The sequence below is a fragment of the Pteropus vampyrus genome, unplaced genomic scaffold, assembly GCF_000151845.1.
Source record: "Pteropus vampyrus isolate Shadow unplaced genomic scaffold, Pvam_2.0 Scaffold383, whole genome shotgun sequence".
In the NCBI taxonomy this organism is placed as follows: Eukaryota; Metazoa; Chordata; class Mammalia; order Chiroptera; family Pteropodidae; genus Pteropus; species Pteropus vampyrus.
The window spans coordinates 1,535,051-1,554,495 of record NW_011889164.1 but is presented as its reverse complement, the minus strand read 5'-3'; the positions used below and the strand labels follow the sequence as shown (position 1 = coordinate 1,554,495).

General features: G+C 36.2%; 1 protein-coding gene and 1 pseudogene across 2 annotated transcripts in view; one reads left to right on the top strand and one right to left on the bottom strand.

The window, feature by feature from the left end:
• The window catches only part of GREM2 (gremlin 2, DAN family BMP antagonist), an 80,739-nt gene that overhangs the window by 34,445 nt on the left and 26,849 nt on the right, over positions 1–19,445 (bottom strand). The gene's annotated exons all lie outside the window — the stretch shown is intronic.
• Positions 889–1,007, top strand: LOC111731544 (annotated as a pseudogene).

Genomic DNA, 19,445 nt, shown 5'->3' with positions numbered 1-19,445 from the left:
AAGCAGCTCCAATGGAGATAATTTATTACTTATCCATTTATTTATTTGAATGAGATATATGTACCTATATGTCTTTTTTTAAGTTGAGGAGGGAAAATTAGCAGACAGTAGGAGGTTTAAATCATATGAGTAAGAGAATATAATGGATCCTGGAGCAAAGTTTATAATGAAATTGGAAGGAAGGGGCATGTGGTCAAGTGCACAGGTGAATGTGCTGACCTTGAATTGGCTAATGGTTAATTTGCCTTTGACCCTAGAAAAAATGTGTAAGGATGTACATTGGTATGAAGAAGGGTGAGAAATTGATGCTTGTGTTTGAGTGATTCAATATTCTCAATACAGTAGGGGGTGTGGTAGTTTTTCCTAGGATAAGGGAGTATTATGTGTTGAAAATATGGGTTTGGAATTTAAAAGAAAGTTCCAGCTGGGCCTAGATCTGGAAGCCATCTGTAGTTATGTGCATGAGGAAAAGATCTCCCAGGAGTAATGGGTTTAAAAGAGGCAAACACTGAACCTTGGAGAAAACTGATTTGGGGATGAACAGAGGATAAAATTTCTTCAAAGGAGACAGAGAAATTTAGAAGGAAGAACATCTAGAATCCAAGAAAGGCAGAAGTACCAAGGATCTGAGTGTCGAACAAAATATGATGCTACATGTTAGAGAAGATAAGGTTGAAATGACCAATGAATTCCTAACAAATTAGTTATCTTAGTTAAAGCAGTTTGAATTATGCTGTCGGGGAAATAAACAAATATAGATTTTTTTTTTCCCAGAAGCTACAATAGGCCTTAGAAATTATAACCAGCCTCCCACCCTCCCTCCTTCATTTCTTCTTCCTTTCTTTTATTGTCTTTTTTTAAATGTTAAATTTAAAATAGAAGCTATTTGACTATGGCCTTACCACCCTGAACAAGCCCAAGCCCGTCTGATCTCGGAAGCTAAGCAGGGTCGGGCCTGGTTAGTACTTGGACGGGAGACCACCTAGGAAGACCAGGTGCTGTAGGTGTAAAAATAAAAAAAATAAGGGATTGTAAGCTGACAAGGTCCTTGCAATCTGTGAGGTCAACCAATGGTTACCTCGCCTAAGTAAGTAAGTAAGTAAGTAAGTAAGTAAGTAAGTAAATAAATAAATAAATAAATAAATAAATAAATAAATAAATAAAATGGAAGCTATTTGAATATATTTGAAATTGAAAGCAAAAATACGGGATGTGTGAAAATTGAGGAAAGAAAGAGAATGCTGGACAAGATTAGATATTTCATTCTCTGAGATGGAAAATAAGGAGAAAAGAATTATTAGTTGCAAAGGAGATAAATTTGAGGATGAGGCAATTCATGCGTAGTCACTTTTCTGTTCTCTGACGCTGTCTACTGAGAGAACACAGATATGAAAAACAGGATAAGAGCTTAAGAAGCATGGTGAAAGCAAGAAACTGCACTGTAAGAAAAGGAAAAGGGAGCTAATGGCCGAGGAAAGAACAAAGAGTTCAGTCACCTCTATAAAAAGTGAGGATGTACTACTCTATTATAAACATGGAAAACAATAATGTAAATCTTGTAGAAAACTCATGATTTATGCAATAATTTCCATAATGTCCTCTATAGAAATTTGCTTCAGATATTGAATCCTGAAATGATTGACAGACTCCACCGCCCCAATAAAAAGACTGAGTTCTGTTTTAATAAACTAAAGAAACATTAAACCTCAATAGATGTCATATGTTCGAAACAACAGAATTCAAAATTAATTTAATAAGTAGAGAGAGGGACATGTTGAAGTAGAATTGTCTAGAAAGTAAAATTCTTGGCCACACTGACCTTAAATTTAGTTACTCTTATTACATATAAACTAATCTAAAAAGTTCAAGAGTTCAGATTGAGTGTGCCCCAGTTGCTAAGGTCTGTAGCTCTGTCTTGACTCAGACATTTTATCTTCTCAAGAATGCTTCTTCTTAGCTCTTTCTTGATTGATTACTCCCCTAACGATGTTAACCTATTTAAGTAGAACTAAGATTTGGTAGCTTCTTTAGCTTTGGTAACCTGGGAAAGGTTTATAGGAATCATTGAATCTGCCACCCCCACCCTCAAGCCCCACCATATTTATATTAAGGACAGTAAAAATATTTTAGAATGGAGTTTGATAGATAGCATGTATTCAGTATTACTTATTTAAAAAATATTAAATTGAGAGAAATACAATGTGTATGTGGCTCTCCCAAAATGAATCTGAAACTTGGCACACTGGCTAAAAATGCTTTGAAACATCTCTCAAATGAACAATTTTTAGATATTGCATTTTAGAAATGAAATAACAGTATCAGATAATTGGCAGCAAAGTCATTTTCCCAACTACTGATGCCAAGCGCATGGCAGACATCCATTATGAGTTGATGTAGATCAAAAGGGGCTGAGACACCATCTCATGCTTATAGAATTTCAGAATTAGAGACATTTGGACGGGGAAAGTTAGCATCATTTGCCATGTTAAAGCCAAGCCATGTGCAGAGCTGCTTTTCCCTACTAGCCAGGCCCCAGTCATTCTATCCTTATTTACCACCCTTTCTGGATTTCTTATAATAGCCTGATTCATGCCAAATTGGTCAAGACTAAGTGCCTCGTTCCAGTTACATAAGCTGACTTAGGATCTTCCTGTCGGTGACAAGCATCCTTTATATGTGCCTGACCAGCCGGGATTTTTTCTTCTTCTCCAGATCCATTCTCTGAGCTTGCATGAGTAAACCATCTAAAATTACTTAGAAAAAAAGAGAAACATATCTATCTACTACTTCTAGAGGAGAGAGAAAGTAAACATCTCTCTTCTTTCTTGGACCCCCACCCAAGACCCTAATTTTCTTCTATTTTTAGATCTTACCACATTCTCTGATAATTCAGAACAGAGGTTTTGTTTTTGTTTTTGTTTTAACAAAATGAATTTATGAGCTAATACATGGCTTAAAAATATGCATGAGCACTTCTAGGACTTTGGAAGACCCTCTTGAAATAATGAATTCAGACTCCCTGGAACTCATAATTCATATGCACATGGTGAAGAAATGACTTGGAGCTGTTAGGGGGCTTTGAAGGGTGGGAGGAGGAAAAGAGCAATTGACTCGTCATGTTAAATTCTGTGTAACATGAATGAAGTGGAATTTTTAAACTGCAATGTTATTTTAAATTTTCCAGTAACCTAGATCTCTGAATTGCAAATCCTGGAAATTGATTCTGCCTTCCTGCTTCACACTGACAAGGACACTTTGCTTGCCCACATCTGAGATCTTGTGGCTTTTGGTTCATTCTGTTGTTGATTCCTCCTCTTTTGTTTTCTTAAAATGTAAATATTTGTTCTGTCTGCATTCTAATTGCAGTCTTGGGTGTCTTATTGAGTATGAGGGCTGTGGCAACTCAAATGCCTCAGAATCCCTTCTATGTGCTGGGATTTCATGTCTTATGACATTAGCTTGGCATAGCTGTCAGCTACCATGTTCTACACCCCTAACTAAATTGCAGTTATGTCTCTAATTGAAACCCAGCATTATTTTATTCATCTCTACAGAGAGGAAACCCAGAACTATCATTCTGTACACACACCAAACCACAGGAGCCTGGGCAAGAGTCCGTAATGACAGGGCCTCCTACACAGTACATTTGCAAGTTTTCTACTAATTACATTAATTTTCTTTGTCTAGACTAACTTATTGCACTGAAGAGTTCCTTTTCTAAAGAGGGGTTGGACAGAGGGGCATCGTTAGTCCTTTGATTCCTGCCAAGTGAAGAGGAGAGAAAAACACAAATAGAACCAAGAAAACAAACAAAACAGAACCAGAAGATTTGCCCTTCAATGGGCTGTTTCCTCAAGCACATGCTGGTAGAAAATTGATTTGAGAGTCTGTGTTTTCGCAGGAGTGACATCGCTACCATTCACAGCAGAGAACACTGTAAACAATATACAAATCCAAAGAAGAAAGGTCCTTCTTAAGATTGTTAATAAAGAAGCAAATGGCACTAGTCAGTTTATTTACTACATTGCCAGCAAGAGTGAGAATTCTTTGGTTTTGTCCTTCTGCTTTTACGGCATCTTCATAGTTTATCTTTTCAGATTGAAATAAAATGGGCTTGTGTGGAGTTTCCTGGCTTCCCTTTGGCTCATGCTTATAGTGAACACCAAGAGAATTTGAATATCTTGGCCATAAGTTGTTTTGAAAACGTTCCTTGGACATAAACGTGAATATCAGCAGGTCATATTTTCATCATACTTAAAAGCCTAAGATGAAAATGAATGTGGCTATTTCCAGATGTATGTCCTCGAGGATAGGGAAAGGAACTTCGAAGAGGTGCAGAGATTGCCCCAGTAGGTTGAGAGACCATGGGGCAAGGCTGGCACCTCCTGGGCTGAAACTGTACTTTGGTTGCCAAGTAGCCAAGGCCTCAGAAACATCAGTCCTGGCCAGGAGCCCTGGAAGCTCTATTCTTGTGGGACATTCTCTTCAGCCAAATTCTCAAGTCCCTGCTGGTTAACTCACTTCCTACTCTTCTGGTCAGTCATTGCATTTTTTCCCCCTACTTGCCAAGTTCAAAGACCTAATAGTTTCCTAGCATATGATGATGGGTTTTACTTTACTGTTGTCATTTGTCTCCACTATGTTTTCCTTAATGGACCTACTCTTGAGTTTGGTCAGACTAATTCTCAATAGGCCAAAAATTTGAAGCTTTTCCCCGCCCCCCGCCCCCCCACCTCTTTACAAATTGTGCACGATAAGGATATTTTTCTAAAATAAACATACTGATAAATTCTCAAACTGGGGATGAATTGAAGAACTGATGCCATGTTCTTTCCAGCAGGAGAAGAAAATGACTTGAGTTTCTGTTTCTAAATCTGAGAGACTCATTGAGACAGATGTCACAAAGGGTCCAGAGTGTGTTTTGTATCACTGGTTCTAGATCGAGTGCAAATAATCTGGGCTGGGAAGATGCACCCATGGAAGCAAGCAGTGCTGTCACTGTCTTTATCACTCATTACTCCATGTTGCTACTCTGGGCCCCCTTTCTGGGAGAGGAAATTGTGCATTGATTAGATCAGTGGTTTTTAGCCAGGCATGACTTTTCCTCCCACAGGACATTTGTCAATATTTGGAGTCATTTTTGGTTGTCACTAATGGAGGGTGGAGTGCTACTGAAGGGTAGAATTTAGAGCTATCTCTCTCCACTCCATAGTAATTCAGCATTTTAATTTCTCAGGAGCTGATGTATTTTTTTTCATATAATGATGAATAACTTTGGATTTTTTCACTCTGTCAGAATTAGAGTCATCTGAAGCTTTGGCATAAGAAGATCATAAACAAGCTAATCTGCCATAAATTTTTGCTTATGCTTCTGATATGGGACAAGACCTCATAATTTTTATGCTTTGTAAATTTTTATCTCTATCTAACATCTATCTATCTATCTATCTATCTATCTATCTATCTATCTATCTATCATCTATCTATATTTATCTATCAATCATCTATCGCCTATCATCTATCATCATTCTATCAATCATGCTTATAGTGAACACCAAGAGAATTTGAATATCTTGGCCATAAGTTGTTTTGAAAACATTCCTTGGACATAAACGTGAATATCAGCAGGTCATATTTTCACCATACTTAAAAGTCTAAGATCATCTATCTATCTAAGCAGTCTAATAAATTGAAGATTCTTGCCAAATTATTCATATCTCTGAGGAAGAAAGAGCTCCTTCCACTCTTACAAATTCTACAAGATTCCACCCAAAATTCACTTTCTTTGTGAAGTCTCTTCTTTTCCTTCCTACACATTCTCAAGATCCCAATAAAACATCAATTTCTCTGTGAAGCCTAAAATGTCTTAGACTGCTTTACTTCCTGAGGTTCAAAAACATTTTCTGGATAATTATATTATAATTATTTGTCTATAATTTTACCTACACCATCAGACCGTGAATATCTATGTCTGGGCCAGGCTTACTTCACCTTTGGATGGCTCTACAGATCAGGAGAGTAAGCAGAGAAAGCGCATTGTGAAACATGATGGAAAATTCATCCAGCAATTATCACAAATAATCCATGTCAGTTTTAGGGACAAAGTGTACCTTTTAGAAAAAAATATTAGACAGAAACACAAAATAAGTTATCGAAGGTAGCTTCTAATAATATTAACATACCTTGGCAATGATCTTTCATAGGAATAACCATGTAACTGTATTATTGATATATAAGCCTAGCACTACTTCTGAAATATCTTAAGAGAAATACCACATATAATTAAGATTATTATAATTTTAAAAAACATTAAATGCTTTTCTATGGAAACACAAACAGAACTAATGGGGGTTTATATATTCAAAATGCTCCAGTGATGACTTGAAAAACTCTTCAACAGTGTTCTGTAGTTTCTATTATTATAAGAAAAATGATTTCATTCTTGTATTTTTAACCATTTCCAAATCTGTCTAAACCACATTGACACATCTCTTTCACTCGTTTTGTGATTTTTGGAATTTAAAAATGTGTTTTTAGCATCCTGAATGCTACTACTCTATTCTTTTTTCCTGCCTATATCACCAATGTTATGTTACGTACGATTCATGTATGTGTTGTAAAGAGCTAAATTATCAGGAATCTCTGGCTCTTCCTATTCCTTCAGCCTATAAAATGTTATATAATTCCCAAAGTTCAAAACTAACATCACCCATACCAATTCATTTCATAGAGAAAATAAGATGGAATATTATAATTACCAAAATTTAGTGAATTCAGAACATGACTATTTTGCATAAAACAAAACAAAACAAAACATTGACAAAATTGTTTAATTAACCAAGTAATAGTTATCAATTAGTTACTATTTTAAGACTCAATAAATGTTTAAAACAGAACTAATTCATTATAAACTGTTAATTTTCTCCTTGATCTCTCTGCAGAGGCCTTCAATTTCTCTAAGCAGAATTTATCACTTAATCATTTGCATTGCCCATTTTGTGTATGTCTTACGAGACCACTCACTGCCAGCTCTAGAGGGTAGGAGCATATGTACATGTCTTTGCAAGATTGTAGTTCATCCAAGAGAAGATTATCATATTTATCTCACCAGTCCCACAGTACCTACCATAGGGTTTTACACATAATTCACTAAATTCAGTAGAGATAGAGACTACAGAGAAGTTTGAAAATGCTACTACTTGTATCTGTGTTTCAAAGGTGTATATCCTTTTCATAGATTTTTAAAAACATAATGTAATATATTGGCACTGTCCATAGTATTTTGGGAATTGAAAGAGTAAATAAATTTTGATTTGATAAAAAGAAGTAGTTGTTAACACCTGCCTTGTCTGCTTAATGTTTTTAAGTACCATCTTAAATGTTGCTAACACAAAGAAGTAACTTGTCTTTCATGGGTTCATGATATGGTTAGGAAGAGAGAATACATGTGTGAAAATACATAACAATATAGAATATCATGTGGAAATTGCTGGTGGAAAGCACAAAATAAATGTTTCGTGCCACAAGAATTTAGACAGGAGAAAATACCCTGAAGACTGCAGTCCCTGTAGTCTGCCTAATGAGGGATATGGAATTGGCCTGGCCTTAAAAGGAAAAGAAGTATTTAAAGGGATGTGAGGATGAAAGATTTTGAGAGAAGTGTGAAGGAATGCTTTGGAGGGTGAAATACACAAAGCATGGCTACAAAACAAGGGGTAGATGGAAGAGGATAGGATTATTTTTTATGTAAAAGAGTGGAAGAAGGTTAGAAAGGTGCATTGAGGAGATAAGGGTGGAAGTTGGCCATTCAGACTTTTAAGAACCTCAAGTATCAAACAAAGGAATTTAGATTTGATCTTGATAAATGAAAAGCTTTTTAGCAGAGCAGTGATGTGTATGAAGAGGTGTTTAAGGAGGATTAATATGGCACTTAAAGGAAATTTCTGGGGACAGAAAGATCTTTGGGAGAAAATTCTAATTGTCTACTTATTATATGAAAAAACCACCAAAAAGAAGTCAGGCGCCAGCATAGTAAATGCTGATTAACCAGTTATTAAATAAGTGAGTAAAAGGATGAGAGAATAATAAAAGTTATCTGACAGCAGAAAGAGAAAGGAAGGTAAGCATATCAAATCAGTGTAAAGAAAGGCTCAACAGGATTCATTTAGTACTAAATTGTTTTGTTTTTTTTTTTAAGGGAAGAGATTATATATGTATTTTTGTTTATGTTTCTGTATAAGACATAGAAATAGAATTGTGGCCCTCATTCTTATAAAATATCTAAGATTTTCTTCTGAAACTTCCAAATCTTATATAATTGCTCAAATTTAATTTCTTATTCATATTTTTTTAGAACATTGCTTGTAGTTCTCTTAAAGCTCTTATATTCTGGTCTATATTGTATTATTTTTGTACAAGATTCAAAATGCTTAGGCTTCAGTTGATGGAAACATAATGTTTCCAACAACATACATATAAAGAAGAAACTGGTTTTGGTAAAAAATACATGACTCTAGTTTAAAATATTGAGCATCTGAAGTAATTGCAGGATATTAGTAAGAGGTATCTAATTGACAAAGAGTGAGTTCATGACTGAAAATTTGGGAAAGTTGTCTTTTTAAGCCATGAGAAAGAGAAAAAGCAAAAAGGTTGTAAAAAATGAATTTTCAAAGAGAAATAAGGGGGAACAGTGAAGCCAAAGACTTTCATTTTAATGAAAACTTGAAAGGTAAAACAAGAACTAGATTCAAGTGGAATCATATAAACTAAACAAGGAAAGGAATTTTAGAAGAAGATATAGAGTAATCTAAGAGAATAATGACTGAAAGAAAAACCTTTGGATTTGGTATTTAAGGAACCATTGGTATTCACTAGAAAAAAAAAGATCCAGTCAAGGAAGCAACCAAAGTCAGAACAAACTGTTAAGAAGTAAAGCAAGGAGTGTACAGAGAGAAATATATGTAGACTGAAGATAACTTGTTAATTATGCAATCAAACTAAAAAGAGATAAATCACAATAAGGTAAGAAGCTGTATGTGTGTAGCAGGGTGGGTTAGTAGGAGATTTGAGTAGATTTGCAAGGTAAAGAACCAGTATAGAGTGAAAGATTAAAGATACAGCAAAAATAGTGTGCATCAGAGCATCAGAAAGTATAGACTTCAAAAGCCTATGGAGATTTATAGGACTAGGATGACCAGGAAGAGAGTAGCTGTATGAGAGAGAAGGTGAAGCTCCTTCTCTGAGATAAAATGAAAGAATGAGAGGTTCAGGAAGCTCTGGGTATGTGCTTTTAGATCATAAGAGATGTGGCTCTGAGTCATGCAGAGAAGACAGGGAGTAAAGATGGTAGAGAGTTGAATGTATGAAAAGAAGTGAGGACAGTAGAGGGGTAGAACTGTGAGAACAGACTCTACAGGCAAATTAAAGCATGATTAAGAGATATATTAAAGGCATGAGGACCTAAGTGAGCTAACAAATTAATAAGTTGTAAAGAAAAATGGCACAATTTCCTGCCTTTGTCCAGCAATGTTGAGAACACTGAGTAATGGCAGGTCCAAGATAGTGCATAGGAGGATGTGGAGCTTGCTACCTTACAACCACCTCAAATGTACACCTGTATTTAGAGTAATTCCTTCTAAAGATAACTGAGGGCCAACTGAACAGCTTTTGCATAACAAATAAGAGAGAGACCACATAGAAAAAGCTGTAGAACCACAAAAGCTCTCCAGGGGCTGAGGTAACTCTCCAGGACTAGAGAAACCAGTGTGTGCCATTATTTATATTTCCCCTGGACTTGGATAGCAGGCAGGAGCTCTAGCCAGGTGCTCTGGATGACTTGCAGAACTGTTATAGCACATCTCCAGTCTCTTTTCCTCGAGGTGATTCCAGCAAGAACAGTAAGACACTATAGCACGTGCACACGGGGCCTTCCACCTGAAATATGATCCAGCAGGTACAACAAGGTATTGTTGTGCACGCCCAATGGGCTAGGTGTGCACATGGGGCTACTCTGCCAGGATAAAATGTGGAATTAGCAGGGCGCAGTGGTGTACACACACAGAGCAGGCCTGCCCAGACCCAGCTCAGGCAACAGACAATTAAAGCAACAGGGTGAGCTATGCATGCATGGGGTAACCCCATCCAGATAAGAAGGACAAAGAAACATGCAAATTTCAGGCTACCATGCACTGAATCTGTCTGGCTGTGGACGGCCAGAAAAACAAGGAGCTATACTGCACATGTGTTCTATGGGAGGCTGCCTCCCATAGAACACATGGAGCTATACTGCACATGTGTTCTATGGGAGGCTGCCTCCCATAGAACCTGTTCCTTCTGGCCAGGCAACACCCCAGGAACTGCATGCACCCTGCTTCCGACTATGACTGCCCTGCCAAAATCATCTGGCACACAGTCTACACAGAGCCCACTGTTTCAAGATTGGGAGAGATAGCTATTTTATCTAACTCATAGGAAAAAACACAGGAAATCAAACAAAATTGAGAGACATAAGAATATGCCCCAAATAAAGGAACAATAAAAAGCCTCACAGAAAACTCTAATAAAACAGAGAGATAAGAAATGTGCCTGATAAAGATTTCAAGGAAATGGTCATAAGGATGCTCAAAAAACTTGAGAATAGAATAGAGGAACTCAGAGAGAACTTTAACAAAGAGTTAGAAAGTATAATAAAGAGCCAGTCAGTTTAAAGGATACAATAACTGTACTGAAAAGCACATTAAAAGGAACTGACAGCATATTAGATAATACAGAAGAATGGATTAGTAAGCTGAAAGAAAGAATGGTAGAAATCACCCGATTAGAAAAGCAAAAAAGGAAAAAGAATGAAAAGATATGAGAATAGTATAAGAGACCTCTGGGATAACATCAAGCATACTAACATTCACATTATAGGAAATTTAGGAGAAGAGAGAGCAGAAGGGGCAGAAAGTATGTTTAAAGATATAATGACTAAAAACTTTCCTATTCTGGGGAAGTAAACAGATATCCAGGTTCAGGAAGCACGGAGAGTTCCGAACAAGCTGAACCCAAAAAGGCCCACACCAAGACATACTGTAATTAAAATGGCAAAAATTAAGGATAACGACACAATCTTTAAGGCAGCAAGAGGAAAAAAATTCACATACAAGGGAAACCTCTTAAGGCTGTCATCTGATTTCTCAGCAGCAACTTTACAGTCTATCAGGAAGTGGCAAAAAAATATTTAAATGACGAAAGAAAGAAACTTACAATCTAGAATACTATACCTAGCAAGGTTATCATTCAGAATTGAAGGAGAAATAGTTACCCAGAAAGCAAAAACTAAAGGAGTTCACCACTATTAATTGGCTTAACAAGAAATGTTAAAGGGTTTACTTAATGCAGAAAAAGCCATAATCAGAAATAAGAAAATACAGGAAAGAAAAAAAATCTCACTGGTAAGAGCAATATATAATGAAAACAGTGAATCAAATTCTTAAAAAGTTATTATGAAGGTTGAAAGACAAAAGTAGCAAAATTAACTATAATCAAAAATAAGAAAATACAGGAAAGAAAAAATGTCCTGGTAAAGGCAATGTATAATAAACATAGTAAACCTACGTTTTTTTCTTTCTTTTTTTTGCAGGAAAGCACAAGTTTTATCATAGCAAAAGTACACACTTAAGCAAGAAGTGTGGGCGAACTCAGAGAAAGAGTCATGCTGAGGCTGTTCGAATTATGAGTCTTTGTTTAAATCTACCTCTTACAAAGCTAATTCGAAGGTTGAAAGACAAAAGTAGTGAGATTAACTTTACAATAAACAGTCAGTGATACACACAAAAAGATACCAAGTATGATGTCAAACACATAATGTGTGGAGGGGTCATAGAAATGTAGTGCTTTTAGAATATTTTGAATTTAAATGCCTATCAGTTTAAAGTAGACTGCTTTAGATATAGATGAATAGATATGACCCTCATGGTAACCACAAATTGAAAAACCTACACAAATATACAAAAATTAAAAGAAAGGAACTCAAACAAAACACTAAGGAAAACTGGCAAACCAACATGAAGGAGATTAAGAGAAGAACAGAGAAGAACTATAAAAACAACCAAAAAATTAATAAAATGACATAAGCACATACCTATTAATAATTACTTTAAATATAAATGGATTGATGTTTCAATCAAAAGATAGGGTGGCTGAATGGATAGAAAAACAAGTCACATCTATATGCTGCCTAAAATAGGCTCAGTTTAGGTCGTATGCCAGAAGCATACAGGAAAAAACTGAGGTGTGTGGATGCAGGACAAGATCTGGAGGGACAGTCGCCATTGTCCCTTTGTTAAGCCCTCTTCTTACTCAGCCGGCAGGTGGGTCCTCTGCTGAGTCTTCCACCCACATTACCAAACCTAAATTTGCATTAGTCTGGTGAACAAACTTGCCCCAACCTGATGACTCCCTGAGACCCTGATCCACACAACCTGCATACCACCAAAGGCCCTTTAAGAGGCAGAGAGCCAGCCTCAGCCCCACTGAAGTCTACTTTAAAAACTGAAAGATCCTTTTGCTGAGCTTCCCCAGGCTGGGTACTGGTGACAGTTGATCTTAGTTCAGCTTAGAAAGTGACCAAACACACATAGTTTTGTAGCTCCTATCAGGTAGCCCTGAGAAGATCACAGGCAGCAGTTGATATTGGCCTGCACAGGCGTCCCTCCCAAAGGGCTCCAGAACCAACACACCTGGAGGCTAGAGTTAGACATTAACAGAGCACCACCTGATTAGCCTCACAAGTGGCACACCCAAAGAGTGGTATTAACAGGAATATGAACCCGCTGGGGGAACCCCACTCTGGAGAGTCAGCCCCCACACCACAGCTCATACGCTGTGGGTGTGACCAACCCTCACATCCAGTCACCTGGAGAGTCAATACCATTCACCGATGTGCCCAAAACAATCAAGATTCAACTACAGCAGGAGGGCACAAATAATCCACACAGGGATTACTTCTGGAGCATCCAGTGCAGGTGAGCAGGGAGACTACATCACTGAGCCACACAAGACACATATTACATAAAACCACCCAGCCGAGACTGGGACATGTAGCAGACCTACCTAATACATAAATATGAACATAGAGGCAGCCAACATGAGAAAATAAAGAAACATGTCCCTAATGAAAGAACAAGAGAAAACTCCAGAGGGGGAGAAAAAAACAAAACTAAATGAAATGGAGGCAAGCGACCTACCAGAGAGACTTCAAAACACTGGTTATAAGGATGCTCAATGAACTTAGGGGAGGAATAGCTGAGCTCAGTGAGAACTTCAACAAAGAGATAGTAAGCATAAAAAAGGACACAGAAATCATGAAAAAGAAACAGTCAGAAATGAAGACTGCAATAACTAAAACAAAGAACACGCTAGAAGAAATTGACAGTAGATAGGATGAAACGGAGGATTGAATCAGTGATTTAGAAGATAAGGTAGCAGAAAACACCCAATCTAAACAGCAAAAAAAAAAAAAAAGAAAAATTTTTTTAATGAGAATAGTTTAACAGACCTCTGGAATAACATCAAGTGTAACAACATTTGCATAATAGTAGTACCAAGAAAAGATGAGAGAAAGCAAGGAAGTAAAAACCTATTTGAGGAAATAATGACTGAAAACTTCACTAACCTGGCAAAGGAAATAGACATACAAGCCCAGGAAGTGCAGAGAAACAAGGTAAAACCAAACAGACCCACAAAGAGACATATCATAATTAAAATGGCAAAGGTTAAAGACAAAGAGAGAAGCCTAAAAGCAGCAAGAGAAAGGCAGCTAGTTACTTATAAAAGTATACCCATAAAAATATCAGCTGATTCTCAACAGAAACTTTGCAGGCCAAAAGAGATTGGTATGAAATATTCAAAGTGATGAAAAGCAAGGACATACAACCAAGACTACTCTACTCAACAAGGCTATCAATTAAAATCGAAGGTGAGAAAAAGTGCTTCTCAGGCAAAAAAAAAAAAAAAAAAAAAAAAAAGCTAAAGGAATTCACTACCGCCAAACTAGTATTACAAGGAACATTAACAGAACCTCTTTAAGAAGAAAAGGAGAAGGGGAAAAAACCCATAAACATGAATAATGAAATAGCAAAAATTATGTACCTATCAATAATCACTTTAAGTGTAAATGTAAATAGAGGAAATGCTCCAATCAAAAGACATAGGGTAGCCAAATGCATAAGAAAACAAGACCTATGCATATCTATCCACAAGAGACCGACTTCAGATCAAATAACACACACAGACTGAAAGTAAAAGGATGGGAAAAGATATTTCATACAACTGGAAATGGGAAAAAAAAGGTGGCATAGCAATATTTATATCAAACAAAATGGACTTTAAAACAAAGGATATAATAAGAGACAAACAAAGACATTACATAATGATAAAGAAATCGATCCAGCAAGAAGATATAACTCTAGTAAACATTTATGCACCTAACATAGTAGCAAATATAAGGCAAATATTGACAACCATAAAAGGAGAATTTGACAGTAATACAGTCATGGTAGGAGATTTTAACACCCCATTGACACCAACAGACAGATCTTCCAGACAGAAAATCAACAAGGAAACAGTGGCTTTAAATGATACACTAGACTAGATTGATATAATTGATATTTTTAGAGCAATTCACCCCAAAGTACAGAATATACTTTCTTCTCAAGTACACATGGAACGTTTTCCAAGATAGACCACATTAGGCCACAGGACAAGTTTGGTAAATTTAAGAAGACTGAAATCCTATCAAGCATCTTCACTGACCACAACTGTATGAAACCAGATATGAGATTCAGTTTTTTTTGTAACTAGATTCAGTTATAAGAAAAAAAATGAAAAATACACAAACACATGGAAGTTAATTAGCATGCTACTAAACAATGAATGGGCTACAATGAGATCAAGGAAGAAATCAAAAGATACGTTGACAAATGAAAGTAAAAATATAATGACCCCAAATCTATGAGACAAAGCAAAAGCAGTCCTAAGAGAGAAATGCATAGCAAATAGGCCTTCCTCAAGAAACAAGAGAAATCTCAAATAAACAATCTACTTTACACCTAAAGGAACTAGAAAAAAAGCAAATGAAGCCCAAAGGAAGTAAAAGGAAGGAAATAATAAAAATGAGAGTGAAAATGGAAAAAAATAAGAGTATAAGAAAACAATATAAAGATCAGTGAATCCAAGAGTTGGTTGTTTGAAAAAAATAAAAATGGTAAACCTTTAACCAGACTTATCAAGAATAAAAGAGAGAGGACACAAATAATGAAATGAAAAAGTAACAAGTGACTCCACAGAAATACAAAGGATTATAAATAAAAAAATACTACACGCAATTATATGCCAACAAATAAAACAATCTGAAATAAAAGGATACACTCCTAGAAACATACAATCTTCCAAGATCGAATTAAGAAGAAACAAAATATCTGAACTGACAGATTACTACTAATAAAACAAATCATTAATCAAAAAACTCCCAACAAACAAATGTCCTGGACTGGAATGTTCCACAGGTGAACACCTATTGTTCTCAAACTATTTCAAAAATTTCAAAAGGAGGAAAGGATCCCTAGCCCATTCTATGAGGCAAACATTACCTTGATTACAAAAACCAAGTAAGACATCACACACACACAAAAAAATTTATAGGGCAATATCCCTGATGAACATAGATACAAAAATCCTCAACAAAGTATCAGCAAACCAAATTCAGCAATACATTAAAAATCATACATCATGATCAAGCAGGATTTACTTCTGGGATGGAAGGTTGGTTCAATATCTGCAAATCAATTAACGTGAGACACCACATTAACAAAATGAAAGATAAAAATTATGATCATATCAATAGATGCAGAAAAAAGTGTTTGGCAAAATCTAGCATCCATTTATGATAAAAACTCTTAGCAAACTGGTATTAGAGGGAACATACCTCAATAATAAAGGCCATATATGACAAACCTACAGTTAACATCATACTCGATGGGAAAAAACCTGAAAGTATTTTCCTTAAGATATGGAAGAAGTCAAAGATGTCCACTTTCACCAGTTTTATTAAACGTTGTATTGGAGGTCCTAGCCACAGAAATCTGACAAGAAAAAGAAATAAAAAACATCCAAATTGGAAAGAAAAGGAAAAGCATCCAAATAATGACAAACTGTCATTATTTGCCAAAGACATGACACTGTATAAAGAGAACCCTAAAGACTCCACCAAAACACTTTCAGAACTGATAAATGAATTCAGTAAAGAAGTAGGACATAAATTTAATATTCAGATTGCATGTTTATACAATAGTGAAATAATAGAAAGAGAAATTAATTATCTCGTGGAAGACTGGGAAAAATGGCATAGAAGATAGAGACTCTGTTCATCCCTCTGGTGACCAAATCAAAGTTGTGACAGAAACAAGGAGCAAACAGCAAGGAAAATCGCCTGGGATCTAGAGGAATAAGTCATACAACTAGGGAGGAAACCAAGAAAGCACCCTGCAACAGCAGAAGGTAGGACAGAGCTAGGACATGGGGATGCCAGGTCCCCAGCGGCTGAATGAGACGGAGGGGTGATGGACCTGCTCGCTCTGAACACCAGTGCCTATTTGGCACCAGGGACTTAGAGAGAAACATTGTCGGAGTGAGGACGTAGATGAGATTCGCTCTGTACAGAAGTGCTGGAGGTCTCCATTGTTCCCTGTTGAGCCCTCCCCGTCCCAGTGTGTTGGACACAGCATTGCCAGAGCCATAAGGTCATCAAATTGGATAACAGAGGTCACTCTGCTGACAGGATTCCCTGAAACCCCGCCTCCCCCAACTCACGGCTCCACCAAAGTCACATTTAGTTGTGTTCTCAGGGAGTCCTGTGTCCTTTGCTGAGCAGTGCCAAGATTCACACTGGTGGCAGCTGACCGCAGTTTCTGGTGTGGCCTCTTGAGGCAACTATAATAAGCACAGCATCTGTGGATTGCTTGCTGAATCTTAACAGATGGCACTGGAGGGGCACAAGCTGGGGCAAAACTTGGCCTGCAGCTGAACCCCTCTCAGGACTGTGCCTCTGGACACCTACTACACAAAGCCACATTAATAAGACCGGAAGACTTAGGAGCTTTGCTTAGTACATAGGAACAGATACAGAAAAGTAGCCAAAATGGGAAGACAAAGAAGCAGAAACCATATGAGAGAAGAGAACAGAGAACCAGAAAAATGGAGTCAGCAATCTCAGATATAGAGTTCAAGAGTTCAAAATACTGGTTATAAAGAGGTTCGATGAACTTAAGAGAAGTGTAGATGAATTTAGTGAAAACTTTAACAAAGAGATAAACCTAAAAATGGAAATGGAAATTATAAAAGGGAACCAGTCAGAGATGAAGAATACATTATCTGAGATGAAGAGTATATTAGAGGAAATCAATAAGGTGGATAAAGAAGAAAATCGAACTGTTGATATAGAGGATGGGGAAGCCAAGGACACCTGGTCAGAATGGCAAGATAAAAGTAATCAAGAATATAATAATATAAGGAGCCTATGGGCCAAAATTAAGGGTAATAACATTTCTGTTATAGGGTTACCTGAAGGAGAACAAGAAGTTGAATATATATTTGAAGAAATAATGATGGAAAATAGGAAATAGACATACAATCCCAGAAAGATCAGAGAGTTTAAAAAAAATTGAACCCAAAGAGGCCCACACCAAGACACATCATACTTAAAATGCCAAAGGTTAAATATAAAGAGAGAATCTTAAAAGCAGCAAGTGAATAGCAATTAGTTACCTACAAGGGAGCTCCCATGAGACTGGCATTTGATTTCTTAAAAGAAACTTTGCAGGACATGAGCGCTTGGCACACAATTTTCAAAGTGTTGAAAGCCCAGCATCTACAATAAAGAATACTTTATCCAGCAAAGTTATCACATAGAGTCGAAGGACGGATAAAGAGCTTCCCAGACAAAAATAAGCTAAAGAAATTCATCAACACCAAGCCAGTATTATAGGAATAGTAATTGTTGGAGGGACTTCTTTAAAAAGAAAAAGTATGTATCAAAAACATGAAAAAAAAATGGTAATAACTACATTCCTATCAACTACTACCTCAAATGGAAAAGAATTAAGTGCTCCAAACAAAAGATAGGGAAACTGAATGGATAAGAAAACAAGACTACTACATATGCTGTCTATAAGAGACTCACTTCAGATTAAAAGACACATACGGACTAAAAGGAAGAAGATGGAAAAAGATATTGCCTTGATGGACCTAGAGGATATGGCATGATTTCACAAACATGTGGAATCTAAAGAACAAAATAAACAACAACAACAACAAAAACGTGAACAAACTCATAGATACAGAGAATATTTTGAGGGCTACTAGATGGGAGGGGGTTTTTGAGGATGGTGAAAAAGGGCAAAAGGATTAAGAAGTACAAATGGATAGATACAAAATAGTCATGAAGATATAAGGTGTAGCATAAGGAAAATAGTCAATGATGTAAAAAATATGTAAGGGGGAAGAAGGATACTTCATTTAGAAGGGTGACTACTTCACGAGTTATATAGATCTCTAAACACTACACTGTACAACTGAAACTAACATAGTATTGTATGCCAACATTAATTGAAAAAGAACTCATTGAATTGTGCAATGTAAATACAAGCAACTAATTATTATACTTAAATAAAGCAGGAGGGGAAAACAATCCCATTTGAAATTGCATTTAAATTAACAAAATACCTAGGAATAAATTTAACCAAGGAGGTAAAAGACCTGAATTCAGAAAACTATAAGACACTGAAGAAAGAAATTGAAGATACAAATAAACGGAAGCATATACTATGCTCATGGATATGAAGAACTAACATTGTTAAATGTTTATACTACCAAAGCAATCTATAGATTCAATGCAATCCTTATCAAAATACCAATGGCATTTTTCAGATAACTAGAACAAATAATCCTAATATACATACATACATATATATATATATATATGCATACATACATATACATATACATATACATATACACATATATAATCAGAAAACCACTAAATAGCAATAGCAATCTTGAGAAAGAATAACAAAGTTGGAGGTTTCGTGGTAAGTGATATCAAACTATACTACAAGGTATAGTAATCAAAACAGCATGGTACTGGCATAAAAACAGACACATAAATATAGAACTGAATAGAGAGCCAAAAAATCAAACCCAGGCCTATATGGTCAACTAATTTATGACAAAGGAGAGAAGAATATACAGTGGAGTAAATACAGTCTCTTAAATAAATGGTTTTAGAAAAACTGGACAGACACATGTTAAAAAAATGAAACTAGACCACTTTTTTATGCTATATATATATAAATAAACTCAAAATGCTTTAATGATTTAAAATTCCCAACCATAAAACTTGTAGAAGA